This window comes from Paramormyrops kingsleyae, chromosome 2 (genome assembly GCF_048594095.1).
Source record: "Paramormyrops kingsleyae isolate MSU_618 chromosome 2, PKINGS_0.4, whole genome shotgun sequence".
In the NCBI taxonomy this organism is placed as follows: Eukaryota; Metazoa; Chordata; class Actinopteri; order Osteoglossiformes; family Mormyridae; genus Paramormyrops; species Paramormyrops kingsleyae.
Genome location: NC_132798.1, coordinates 41,625,753 through 41,637,921, shown reverse-complemented (window position 1 = coordinate 41,637,921; position 12,169 = coordinate 41,625,753).

Sequence of the window (12,169 nt, the reverse complement as noted above, 5' to 3'; positions counted from 1 at the left end):
TCCACTCCTTAACCGTCGTGCCACCTTGTGGCAATTAAAGGTGTGCAGTCTCTGTGCTTTTTACCATCTGTGGGAGATAATAAATTAAGCCTGCAAGGTTGTCATTTACGGAAAAACAAATGAATAAATGAATTAACCGTGCAGCATTTTGATGTAAAGTCTCAGAAGGATTCTTTGAAATTCCGGAAAAGCCTGCTGTCAGAGACATAGGCCTGTGAGGCACCGTACAGGTGTCTGTGGTAAACAGGTAAACAGGAGAGGGAAACAGGAGGTAGCCCAGCAGGCCAAGCTCAGCGGGACGCAACCCAACAACCTAACGATCTAACAACCTGACGAGCCGCTGCCCAGTCACTGAGGGCAGGGCCAAGCTGAGGCTGATGCCACTGGGGACATGGGGTGGCTTTGGGGGAGGGGGTTCGACACCTGCTCCTGGTAAACAATTACAGGAGGCAGAGTGGGGGGGGGGGCATCCACAGCTGTTCCTACTGTGCCTTAACACCCATGGGTGACAATTCAGATAGGGGTACATTTGATCTCAGGCAGAAGCACTGCAGCAGCTCAGGATGACCAAAATCTGTCCCCCCCCCGCCACACTGGCCAACAGCTGTCTCCACAGACACACGCACACACACACACACACATTCATATCTTTGTGGGACTCTTCGTTCCATTCTATAGGAAAATCCCTTATCCCAACAATAACAACCCTAACCCTACCCAACCCTAACCTTAACCATAAGTAACCAACCCAAATACAAGACTTTTGGCATTTTTCGTTTTTCGATTGCAGTCACAGATTTTTTAAAACGTGAGTTTCCCCTTTTTGGAACTGAAAAAATGGTTCACGCATTGTCAAAATAGCAGGTTTTTTTTATCACATTGCGGGGGCATTTTATAATATATATACATAACCCCATCCCCACATACACACACTCATGCACCAAACAAAACTTCCCCTCTTCACTCTCCTAAGTCCTGCGATTATCAGGCCATCATGTATCTGTTAATTAGCAGGAAAAATGAGCCTGTTGAAAATGGTAATTTATGCATAGATTAGCCTAATGAGAATAGGTAGCAGCCAGTGTTTACCGCGGCCCGGCCTGCACTGTGGCCTGACAGAGGCGTTTGTCTGCACCCCCCCGGGAGCACGGCACAGGGACCCAGGGACACCTCGCACGCTATTTGTTATCGTTTTATGAATCTATTTATATCTGTGTTTGTTCATTCTTCAAAAGACACGACTCTTGGGGAATGCACTGAAATGTCCTGGGCTGCAACGCCACGTCGCAGTGTGCATGTGTGTGTTTGTGTCTGCATGCGCGTGTTTTTATGTGTCTGTATCCGTTCCGCATCAGCGCTGCCTTGTGTGTCATGTGACCAGGTCAGTCCGCTATCCATGTGCGTGTACCAGTGAATTCATTATATTGCTCTCATGCCTGTGTCACGCATGCATACTTGATTTGCAAGAAGGTGCCCGTCTGAATCCATGCAAGGTCACCTACCGTGTGTTTGGGCTTGCATGTGAACAGGGGCACCAGGTTTACCCATTGCGTGTGTCTGTCAGCATCGCTGATGCTAACGTGTGTGTTTGTGCACGTGTGTGTTTGTGCATGCGTGTGTATGTGTGTGTGCATGTGTATGTGTGTGTGCGTGAGTGTGTGTGTGTTGCGTGCGTGCCTAAGGAGCCGCAGTTGAAGGTGAAGCTCAGTGACGCCACACCTGGTGCCACAAGAAGGTCCACCACTCATCAGCATGTGATGCATGTGTAGCCATCATATGTTTTTAACCACGTCATTGGACCCGTGCCTTAAGTGTCCTTATCATGAGGTCTCCCAAAGGGCGTGGAATAAGCCTGCACTCCCAGCCACTCACTTTCATTTATATGTACATGCAGTGCCTATTTTACCCACAATGCAACACAGCCTGTATGTTAATCAGGATGGAGGGCCTGGCTTCTCGTGGTCAGAGGCCATCTGAGAGCGCACTGTCTGTAAACCCACAGGAAATACAAGCACACATTCTCCAGCCTGGGCACGCTCACTGGCCCACAGCCCACCAGGAGGCCCCCACTGGCCCTCAGCCCACCAGGAGGCCCCCACTGGCCCTCAGCCCACCAGGAGGCCCTCACTGGCCCACAGCCCACCAGGAGGCCCCCACTGGCCCATTCGGCTCTTTTCATTCATCAAAAGTAAGTAGACGGCCTCCCAACTTTGCAGTGTTTAGTGCCCTTTTTGTCTCTTTTTTGGGGTTGTTGTGTGGCTCAGTGGATTAGCACCTGTGTTCGGCAGGTTGTTGGTTCTGATCCAGTGGTCAGCAGAGTAATGTCACCTTGGGGCCTCAGTTGCTCCAGGAACTGCCTGACAGTGATTCCTCAATTGTACATCACTCTGGATAAATAAATAAATGCGTAAAGTAAATGTTTTACTTTAGAAATTGTGCCCTTTCTCCCTTCTGGAGCATCTCCACATTCCTTTGCCTGCTTTCCTTTGAGGTCATCACCACTCGCTCTGCTGCTTTGGGTCCCCCCCCCCCCCGCCCACAGCCAGTCTTTCACATTTCCCAGGGTGCTTCTGACACAAGACAAGATGAAATGAGAAGTTTAACAACAGAAAAGAAATATATCTATATGGTAAGCTGTCCTAAAAACACACACATGTTTACTTTAGCAAAGTAAGACAGGCAGCTGCTTACCTTCTGAGCTCAGAAAGGAGTTAAAAATACTTTAAAGGTGTCATTCACCATTTACTTTGCTGAACTCCGAAGTCGCACAGGGCTCATGAGCAAAGCTGAGAAACTCAGAGGCAGGACGACTTGCCTGTGTTTATGAAGACGATCAGGGCAGGGAGTGAGTCCTTCAGGCTCATAGATCACCTGCCTCTCGCGTTACCTTAGCCTCACTCCTCCTTCCTTGGTCTCTCCCTTTTATACACGTATGACCCCCGCATCCCTACACCTTCAGCATGTGTCGCACTGCCCATTTGGAGCACCTCCTCCATCGCTGATGTTTTTTTGGGTTTGTCTGCACCTGCCTCAGCTGACTCCACACCCTTGAGAGATCAATTCAAAAAGCAGAAAGACTGAGGTGCAAAGCAATCAATTATCTGCCCATGCACACGGCCCGTGCAGGTTCTCCCACGGTGGCTCCAACATGGCCAAGCCTGGTGCCGTACTGACAAAGGAGCCAAACACTCAACGCGCATCAGCCACCTGCAGTGCAGTCTCACATGTCCAAGCCTGGGCATTTGATTCCTGCCCCTGACTGTGTATGAGATGTTTCCATGTTCTCCCATCTTTCACAGGTGTCCACTGGGTACTCTAGTCCAAAAACAGATTGCCCACAGTGTGTGTTGTGTGATGCACCGGCATCCTGTCCAGGATGTCCCCTGTCCCCATGGTGTCCACTGTCCCCAGGATGTCCCCTGTCCCCATGGTGTCCCCTGTCCCCAACCCTGTGCTTCCTCAGTTCCAGGCCTGTGCTGGGTAAGAAGCTACAAAAGATAAATCTGTCCTTAAAATTATACAGAGAAACCTATAGTTCATTAAGTTCATTATCCTAGGACTAGCCGCACCTTCAAGTCATACAATTCAAATGATATCACTTATACTTTATATCTAAAACAACTTCATTCAGACAGGAACAATGTGGTCACAGACCGTCAAATTGTTCCGTATGTCACTGGGAAATCCTTCGGCATAACGGCTTCATCTTCTTTTCATTTTCCTCTCATTTTCGAAGTGGACCAGCTCTGAATGGGTTCTCAAAAGAAGCTTTTGTGATTTTAACGCTGCCTTCTGGAGGAACCTGCCACTTTTACCGGCAACATGCTTGAGTTGAACAACCCTTGACAACAGCCATCTTTGCATAACAATAAAACATCTGGAGATCTTTCCACTTATTGGAGGGGAGTGACTGAAATACCTCCCATGCTGCTATGAGGGCCAAAAGGGAGTATATGTCTGAAAGAGCCGGATGCGGCCGAGCCAGACTGGGATCATGAGAGTGACAGGAAGCCCCTTTTCCAGACTGGGATCATGAGAGTGACAGGAAGCCCCTTTTCCAAACTGGGATCATGAGAGTGACAGGAAGCCCCTTTTCCAGACTGGGATCATGAGAGTGACAGGAAGCCCCTTTTCCAGACTGGGATCATGAGAGTGACAGGAAGCCCCTTTTCCAGACTGGGATCATGAGAGTGACAGGAAGCCCCTTTTCCAGACTGGGAAAAGTTATGCCACTGGAAGGTCCTGCTAAGAAGAACAATGAAAGAAGAAAAGAAGCAAGCAGGACGACATCAGCGGCAGAAGCAAAAAAACTATCCTTGCTTTTTTCAATCGGGAAAGCGGATTGGACTCCGAGTCGACCCCCTCCCTCAGCCCTACTGACTATCTGTTTCTTTCCTTTCTGTTTTCACGTTCAATAAAGCACCCCCCGCCCCACCCCCATGCCGCCCCCACCTCATCTCCAGGTGTGTGTATGAGGTCATCGTTGGCAAGATTGGTATTCAAGCGCCGCCTGTCTGGGAAATGGCGGGGGGGACGATAATAAAGTAAGAGCAGGAATATGCATGCGGGACGCGGCTGGGGGGTGAAGGCGCGCAGTTCGCTGTATTATTCATGACGCTTTATTGGTTTATTCGCTTACACTCCCCCCCCCCAGCTGCTCTTTGCCTCCGGTTGGTCAGCAGTTGTTAGTGGTTAATTACCTGCTCGTTCCCATCATGGGACCACACCGGACAGGAGGAGATGGCGTCGATACATAGATTTCGGGGGGTTTTCTGTGCATTTCCCTGTTTTCAGGCAGGTGTGAGGATCGACTTTGCAGAGACCTCCTTTCCATGAGTTATCCATAGAGGAGACATTGCCTGCTGGGAAGCATGAGGAGAACAGCTAAGTCAGAGGTTTAGTGGATGCAGGTTTGGTGTGTGTGTGTGTTCCCCAGGTTTATCTGTCCCCGCTGTCATATACTTGGTGACCTGATGTCTCTCAGTTGACCGTCTCGCATGTTCTGTGCTGGTCACTGGGCCCCTGTCATGGCGACGCAAACCCACAACATTGTGGTGTGAAGCCCCAGAGCCGCCCCTCAGCCTCTGCTCCTGCCATTTTAGCCAAATACATTTACTGAATCAATAATTGTTATTCCATTACAAGGCACACATACACACACACACACACACACACACATGTTTGTATTCATATCTTTGTGGGGACTCTCCATGCATTTCTATAGGCAAAACCCTAGTCAATGACAGCCTTAACCCCTACCCAGCCCTAACCTTAACTATAAGTATCTAAACAAAATTCTACAAGACTATTGGCATTTTTAGTTTTTTGATCTCAGTCACAGATTTTTATAGTATTGAGTTTCTTCTTCTGGAGACCGAAAAAATTGTCCCCACGATGTCAAAATGACTGGTTTTTATCACACTGTGGGGATATTTAGAGAGCCCAGTTCCCCTGCAGTGCTACCCACAGTGCCTCCGTGCAAAGAAATATGTCTGTTCTCTTACCTTATCGTCTTGTTCCCATTATGGGTCCATGTTAGCCATATGCCTCTTCATTATGAAGCAACATTTAATTGCTGAAGTTAATTGTCCATGTTCGTGTTTAATTAATAAATTGATAGCTTAAATGCAGAGGTGAGATCCAGACCTGCAGACTGTGCCAATTGCTGACACATCTTGCTCATGCACTGCTATTCTTCCTAAAAATGTCACATGACTTAAATTGCATGGCATAAACAATTATTGGATCCCACCCCTCCTTAGAGAGTGTTAAAATTTATATCTAACATTTATAAACTAGTAGCAGCAGGTTTGGAACATGGTTAATCTTGGTCACCTTCACTAGGGATAGAGCATTACCACACAAGATCTTTCTTTTTGCAGTAATAGGTACAGCTTGTGCAATCGCACGAGTGATAAATACAGATGGAAACTGTGAAAACATCGATACACAGATACCACAGGCATGGTAATTAACAGGTTTCTGAGCTGGACACGTGAGGATCGAGAGGAGCAGGTGGTGCAGAGAGGTGGTGAGATCTTCATGGTGCTGGGCTTCCACTGTGGGATTTTACAGCCTTACCATCAGGCTCTGGGGTGCGCCATGCTAAAATACGCCATGGATTAAGATCATTTGGGGACTTAGACCGGGCAAAGCTTTTATTTTTTATTTGCTGAGTGTGTCCCAAGACTGAAGTGTTTATCATGTCTGGAGAGGGATGCATGTTGAACTGCTGTTACACTCACCCCTGAGGCTATGTGGCAGGATGGGGGCAAGAGGAAGCAGTGCAGATCCCGGCTAAGACTGGTCATGGGGTGAGAGGACAGAAATCGGCTCCTTAGACATATTACACTAATAGAGGCCCGGCAGGCCCTGATAAACACTGTGTTCCCAGCTGCAGACCAGCCCCTACTGAACACCCCTTAACCTGATGGTGAGGCTGGTCATGTGGGGGGGGGGGCAGCCGAGAAATCTGACAAGGCGACTGGAGCAGGGAACAGGGACTCAACAAAAACAAACAAAAAAAAAGTGATAAAAATAGAGTATTTCAGTGTCAGCACAAGGAAAGCATGAACGAAAACAGAATCAGGTCTTGGGAAGGGGTACAAAATAGGGCACCGGTGTTTGGGTCAGAACTCGCTTACAGACAGGCAATAAGGCTGGTGTCGGGTGAATGGATGGTTGTCATCAGAATTTGCCCCAACCGGAGGCATCTCCCAACATTCATGACCTTCATCATCTTCACTTACACTCCATGTGTCCATCACAAAGGAAGTTCTCTACAGCTGAGCTTCATGATTCATTAGCCACTGTACATGAGCAAAGTATTCATGAAAGTATGTGAACGTTGTTGCAGTTAAAATTGTGATGCTGGTATTAAAATTGCGATGTTGGTATCGGTTCTCTTTCCTGACTTCCAGAAAGACCCACGTCCAGCAGGTTCTTCCCAAGACCATGATGGACGACGGACTAGACTGAGGTTTTAGAGGAAAAACAGTCAGCTGACGCACACAGCTACAGCTAACATCAGACATTAAGTCACCTGCTTTCACCCTGAGCAGAGAAAATCCACAGAACAGAACAGACCACCTACATGCCAGCAAAATAACACGCCTGTCAGAACCAACTCATTCCCTTAGAATTTAGCTATATTTTTAGTAACTTGTAAATCCTTTGGAAATGTGCCCATGGTACCATGCTGTGGTTTAACTAGCAACGATGAACTTCAAAAAGTGTCATGGTTAACCATGGTAATGCAGCATCCACTTTGGAGGGCAGCTCAGCGTTACAGCGCGGGGATTTAACACCATGATGGATGGGCGATGCCACATGAATGTGTGAGTATACTGGTGGAGAGACATGGGCAGGGACGCCTAGAACATGGGGACATATTGGAGTGAGACAAAGAGAATCCAAGAGAGGAGATCATACTGCAGGGGGGGGCAGCAGCAGGAGCAGGAGCAGCAGGAGCAGGAGCAGCAGGAGCAGGAGCAGCAGGAGCAGGAGCAGCATTTACAGCACCGGGACAGGTGGACCTCCGGTTGCGTGAAGCAGGCCTTTTCCTAACAGCCAACGCGGCAAAGGTCATGCAGGGTCTCCGCACTGCAGTGTGGAGCCAAACATCGGCCCGCATTGGTTAATTGAAAGTCCCTCTTGAATCTTTCTTTGAACCCTTATGAATTATAAATCCTGCAAACTGGAATTTTCAGCATTGTGCCGGTAATGTTTGTTTGTGGTTTATTCTGTGTAACAAGCCTCCGACTGCATTAGCCATTTATAAGAGATGAAACAGAGACAATATACCTCAATATTTGATTAACCCAAACTTCAATGTCTTCCTAAAAGAAAAGAAATCTGATTTTTTTTGGTCATGCTGGTTGCACTAAAACACACCTCATCAACAAATCCTGAATTTTAGTAAAAAGAGACTTCATTTTTATATGTTCAATGAGTGCATTTCTAATATATTTCAGTTGTGGTTCATGGTTGGTGCTCAGGGAAATTTGAGTTTTTAAAACATTTATTACTAATTAACTGAGAACTTATCTCGTTATAGCCTTTCATGTATTAGTCATTGGTATTTGGGTTTGAAGCGTTGCTTTTGAGTTATTGATGATCTGCTAGACTGTAATCAATTAGTAATTGGAGTACAGCTTTTAAATAATACATTCATTAGCCACTCTGATGTGTTTAATGGTGGCTCCTTGCAGTGCGGATACGTCTGAAGTAGCTTAATGAGAGTTTTATGGGGCATTGCTGAAAGAATGGCATATTTAATTCTATTACATAGCAGTTTGCAGGGTCTGTTTACATATCCCAGGCTCTGTAGACCTTGTACTGGGAACTGCTCGCTTAAATTTCCACGGTGCGTCAGTAGAACTCGCACAGCCTGCGCTTTCCGGGGTGTGTGCGTGACGGTAAACTGTTATTTATTGTCTGCTAAACGGGGTAGATCACTGATAGCGGTGCACAAATTAAAATCCTCTACGTAGCTTCAGAAAGACAGAAAATGAACACAGAATTTATGGCTCGCCTGCTCACAAACATCACTCTAACCCCTCCGCGATTCGTGACTTAGAATAGACCTGTTAAAAATAAAGTGCAGTAAGGAAGAGTATGAAAAGGTATGAATGTATTTGCAAATCTGCTGGCTCTGTGCATTAAAATCAGGCTCCGTCTCGCTAAAGCTCACTGGCTTTCTGATAGTCAGAAGCCGGCCTCTGGCTTGTAGCAAAGCTCTGAGTTGATCCCAGTTCGATGGAGTTTGAAGCACCTTTGCATTTCTGTTCTGCCAGCACTCACACAGGAAAGGGCTCCCATCTCCCTGTCTGGTTTGGGGGCTCATGTTCGGTCTCCAGATGCCATACAGCCACAGAGGCACAGGAAGGTCGACAGTAACTCCCACCTTGATGGAAAAATAATAGGTTAGAAAGGCCTCCTTTAGGGGGCACCGGGCATAGGCTTTCAGAAGCACACGCCCCCTCCCCCCCCAGCATAATGGTGGTAATGGCCCCCATCCAGGTCAACATGCCATGCCACCCACATGGGCAGAGGACCATTATTGGCCTCCAGCAGGCGAAAGGTTTAATTGGGACCCCTGGTGTCCATCCCCAAACCCACACAAACAGACCACTCTCCTGGGAGGGGTATTAGAAAACAGCCGCAGAATAACATAGCCATCGCTCAGCAGTCCACGGCGGACAGGTGGAACTCCACCATAAGGACAAGCACTGCTTGTTTGTGTGTGTGTGTGTGTGTGTGTCTGTGCACGCACGTGTGCTGTAGATCTGTGTGTGTTTCTTGCCTGATTGAGTATCACCACACAGCCTCTTTCACAGAGTAAGTGAATCAAAGATATTCTTCGCCCATCGCTCCGTGTTTCCATCATTTATCTGAATTTAATCGAAATTCCGAAGTTTGGCCCACGGGCCGCGCGTGCAGTGAATGCATAGCGGGCGTCGCCTCGGTAACGTCTCTGTCTGAGAGCCAAAAGCCGTTCAGCACGTTACAACTTGTGCCAAAGACACAGAACTGAAGGCAAACATGCTGTAAGCTGTGATATGTGCAGCGCGCACACACACACACACATGTTTATAAACATATCTTCAAGGGGACTCTCCATTCATTTCTATGAGAAAAACCCTAATCTCAACAATGACAACCTTAACCTCTACCCAGCCCTAACCTTATTCATAAGTAACCAACAAAATACAAGACTTTGGCATTTTTAGTTTTTTGATTGTAGTCACAATTTTTTATAAAATAGAGGTTGTCCTTGTGGGGACATTTTTTTTGTTCTGCACAGGGATCGCCTCACTTGAATAAAAATCATAAAAATCATAACCATAAGTAACCTAACAAAATACAAGAGTTTTTGCATTTTTAGTTTTTTCATACCAGTCACCGATTTTTATAAAATGGATATTTATCACGTTATGGGGACATTATGTCCCCATAAGGATAGGTAAACCCGCTCGCGCGCACACACAGACACGCTCTCACACACACACACAGACACACACACACGTGCACACACTCACATACACACACGCGCACACACACACTCACATACACACACGCACACACACACACAGATACACTCACATACACACACGCGCACACACAGACACACTCACATACACACACGCGCACACACACACACAGACACACTCACATATACACACGCGCACACACACACACAGACACACACGCGCACACACAGACACACACACACATACACACACGCGCACACTCTCATCCTGGGCCTGGTCCTGCACTTCCCGCCATCTGTATTGACTGTTACCCTCAGTATTACTGTTGCGATTATTCACTCCCTTTCATTGATCCCCTGCTATTCCTTCTTGTGTGTGTTTTCCCCCTCATTTGAATTCCTTCCTCCCCCCAGCGTCTGCAAACTGCACCCCCCAGCCCCCACCCGTATTTCAGTGGGAGCAGATCCTGTCAGGCACATGTGACAGCTCTCTAATTACCCCGCAGACTCCGTCTCAGCCCGAGACGTGTTGCTCCCTCCTTCAGCTCACCATACTGAATTATGCATGGAGGTGGGGAGGCCACTAAAATGGGGGTGTGGGGGGGAGACATCCAACCAATCAGGGAAGACTCCACCCCCCTATGGGGAGAGAACTACAGACCGGATATAGCCAATGATTGATACCCAAAGAACAACAACTCACAACAGTGGGCATCAAAGCCTGAAAGGCTGAATTGCGATGCATCCTGTAACCTTCTCTGCAATTTGCCCACTTGCTAATTACTCTTTACATTAATAATATGAATGATCGATATTATCATACAAGTAAATATTAAAAGCATAGCTGAATACATTTTAGCAGAACCCTCTTGTCTAATGCATGTACTCATTTGTAGCCTATCAAGAAGTGACACATTTTTCCATATTTGAGGAATTACAGACAGACTCCTAGCTGTTATACAGTCATGCTAATAGTGCATGTGTTTGTTGTGATTATCTAAATACGAGCAGTTAGACAAAGTGACTCCGGGTTACATCAGGTTAATGGATGGTCCGAGTTTACTGTTACTTTTTTTCCCTTGACAACAGGCCTATTTCCTATCCTACTTTAGCTTATTTTCCAAATTTTTATTTGGAGAATGAGCGAGTTTCGTTTGACAGAACTCCTCCGTCTGTGACGTCACCCAGGTATCAGTGAGACGGACCATATCCGCAGCAGGGGGATGGATCTGGCAGTGTTCGGGGGAGGGCTAAGGCATCGGGGGGTCTGGAATTAACTCGGCTTCCTGAGCCTGGGGCTGTAGTTATTTTCACAAGGGGGGGTCCCAGAGTAGGGATAGTTTGGGGGCTTGGGGGAATAAGGGACAATTATTGCTGGTAAACGAGAGCATTCCCAGGGGTCTCTGCTGGCTGGACCCAGGTTGGGTTTCCAAATGAGTCCTGTCGACCCACAGGAATGTTTTGTTCTAAAAGAAATATCACCCCCCATCACTATCAACTACCATATGATTGGATAATCAGAATAGCCTGTTATCTTGATCCAACCAATGGGAGACTCTGAAAGCCAACAGGGTTTCACCTCTCCGGGATGCAGGGGTGCAGCAGCATTCTTTGCAGTTCGTATGAGTCACTTTCACTGAAATCATCAATGCTCCAATTCTTTGGGAACTTTTCAAATGGAATAATGGTGCCAAAGGGGGCGTAAAAAGTTACAACATTAACACGGCTAAAGATTAATCCCAGAAGTATGTGTTACATATATTGCTTTATTTAGAAGTTGACAAAGTAGCTGGACATTAACTTCTACTTCCATATATTCCTTGCACATGAATAGGCGAAAGAAAGAAAAAATATTCCCACACTGCAGACAAGAAGGAGACCCCCCCTCCACCCCCTGCCTGCCTCAAGGGCTTGGGCACAGCCTCACCAAAGATGTCAATAAGTCACAACACTTTTTTTTTAAATCATATTAAGTATTAGTATCTAGCTGAAATATACATTGACTAAAGAAGAAAGACATGTGGTTTTACCTGCTTTTACATTCTCAGCATTCTCAAATCTTAAACAGCAAAGATCGAGATCAGAGATACATGAGCAACGGTAACAAGTGTGGTCTGAGAATCATAGTGAAGAGCGGCATAGATCGACAACTCAGAGTTTTATATTTAACAAGATCAA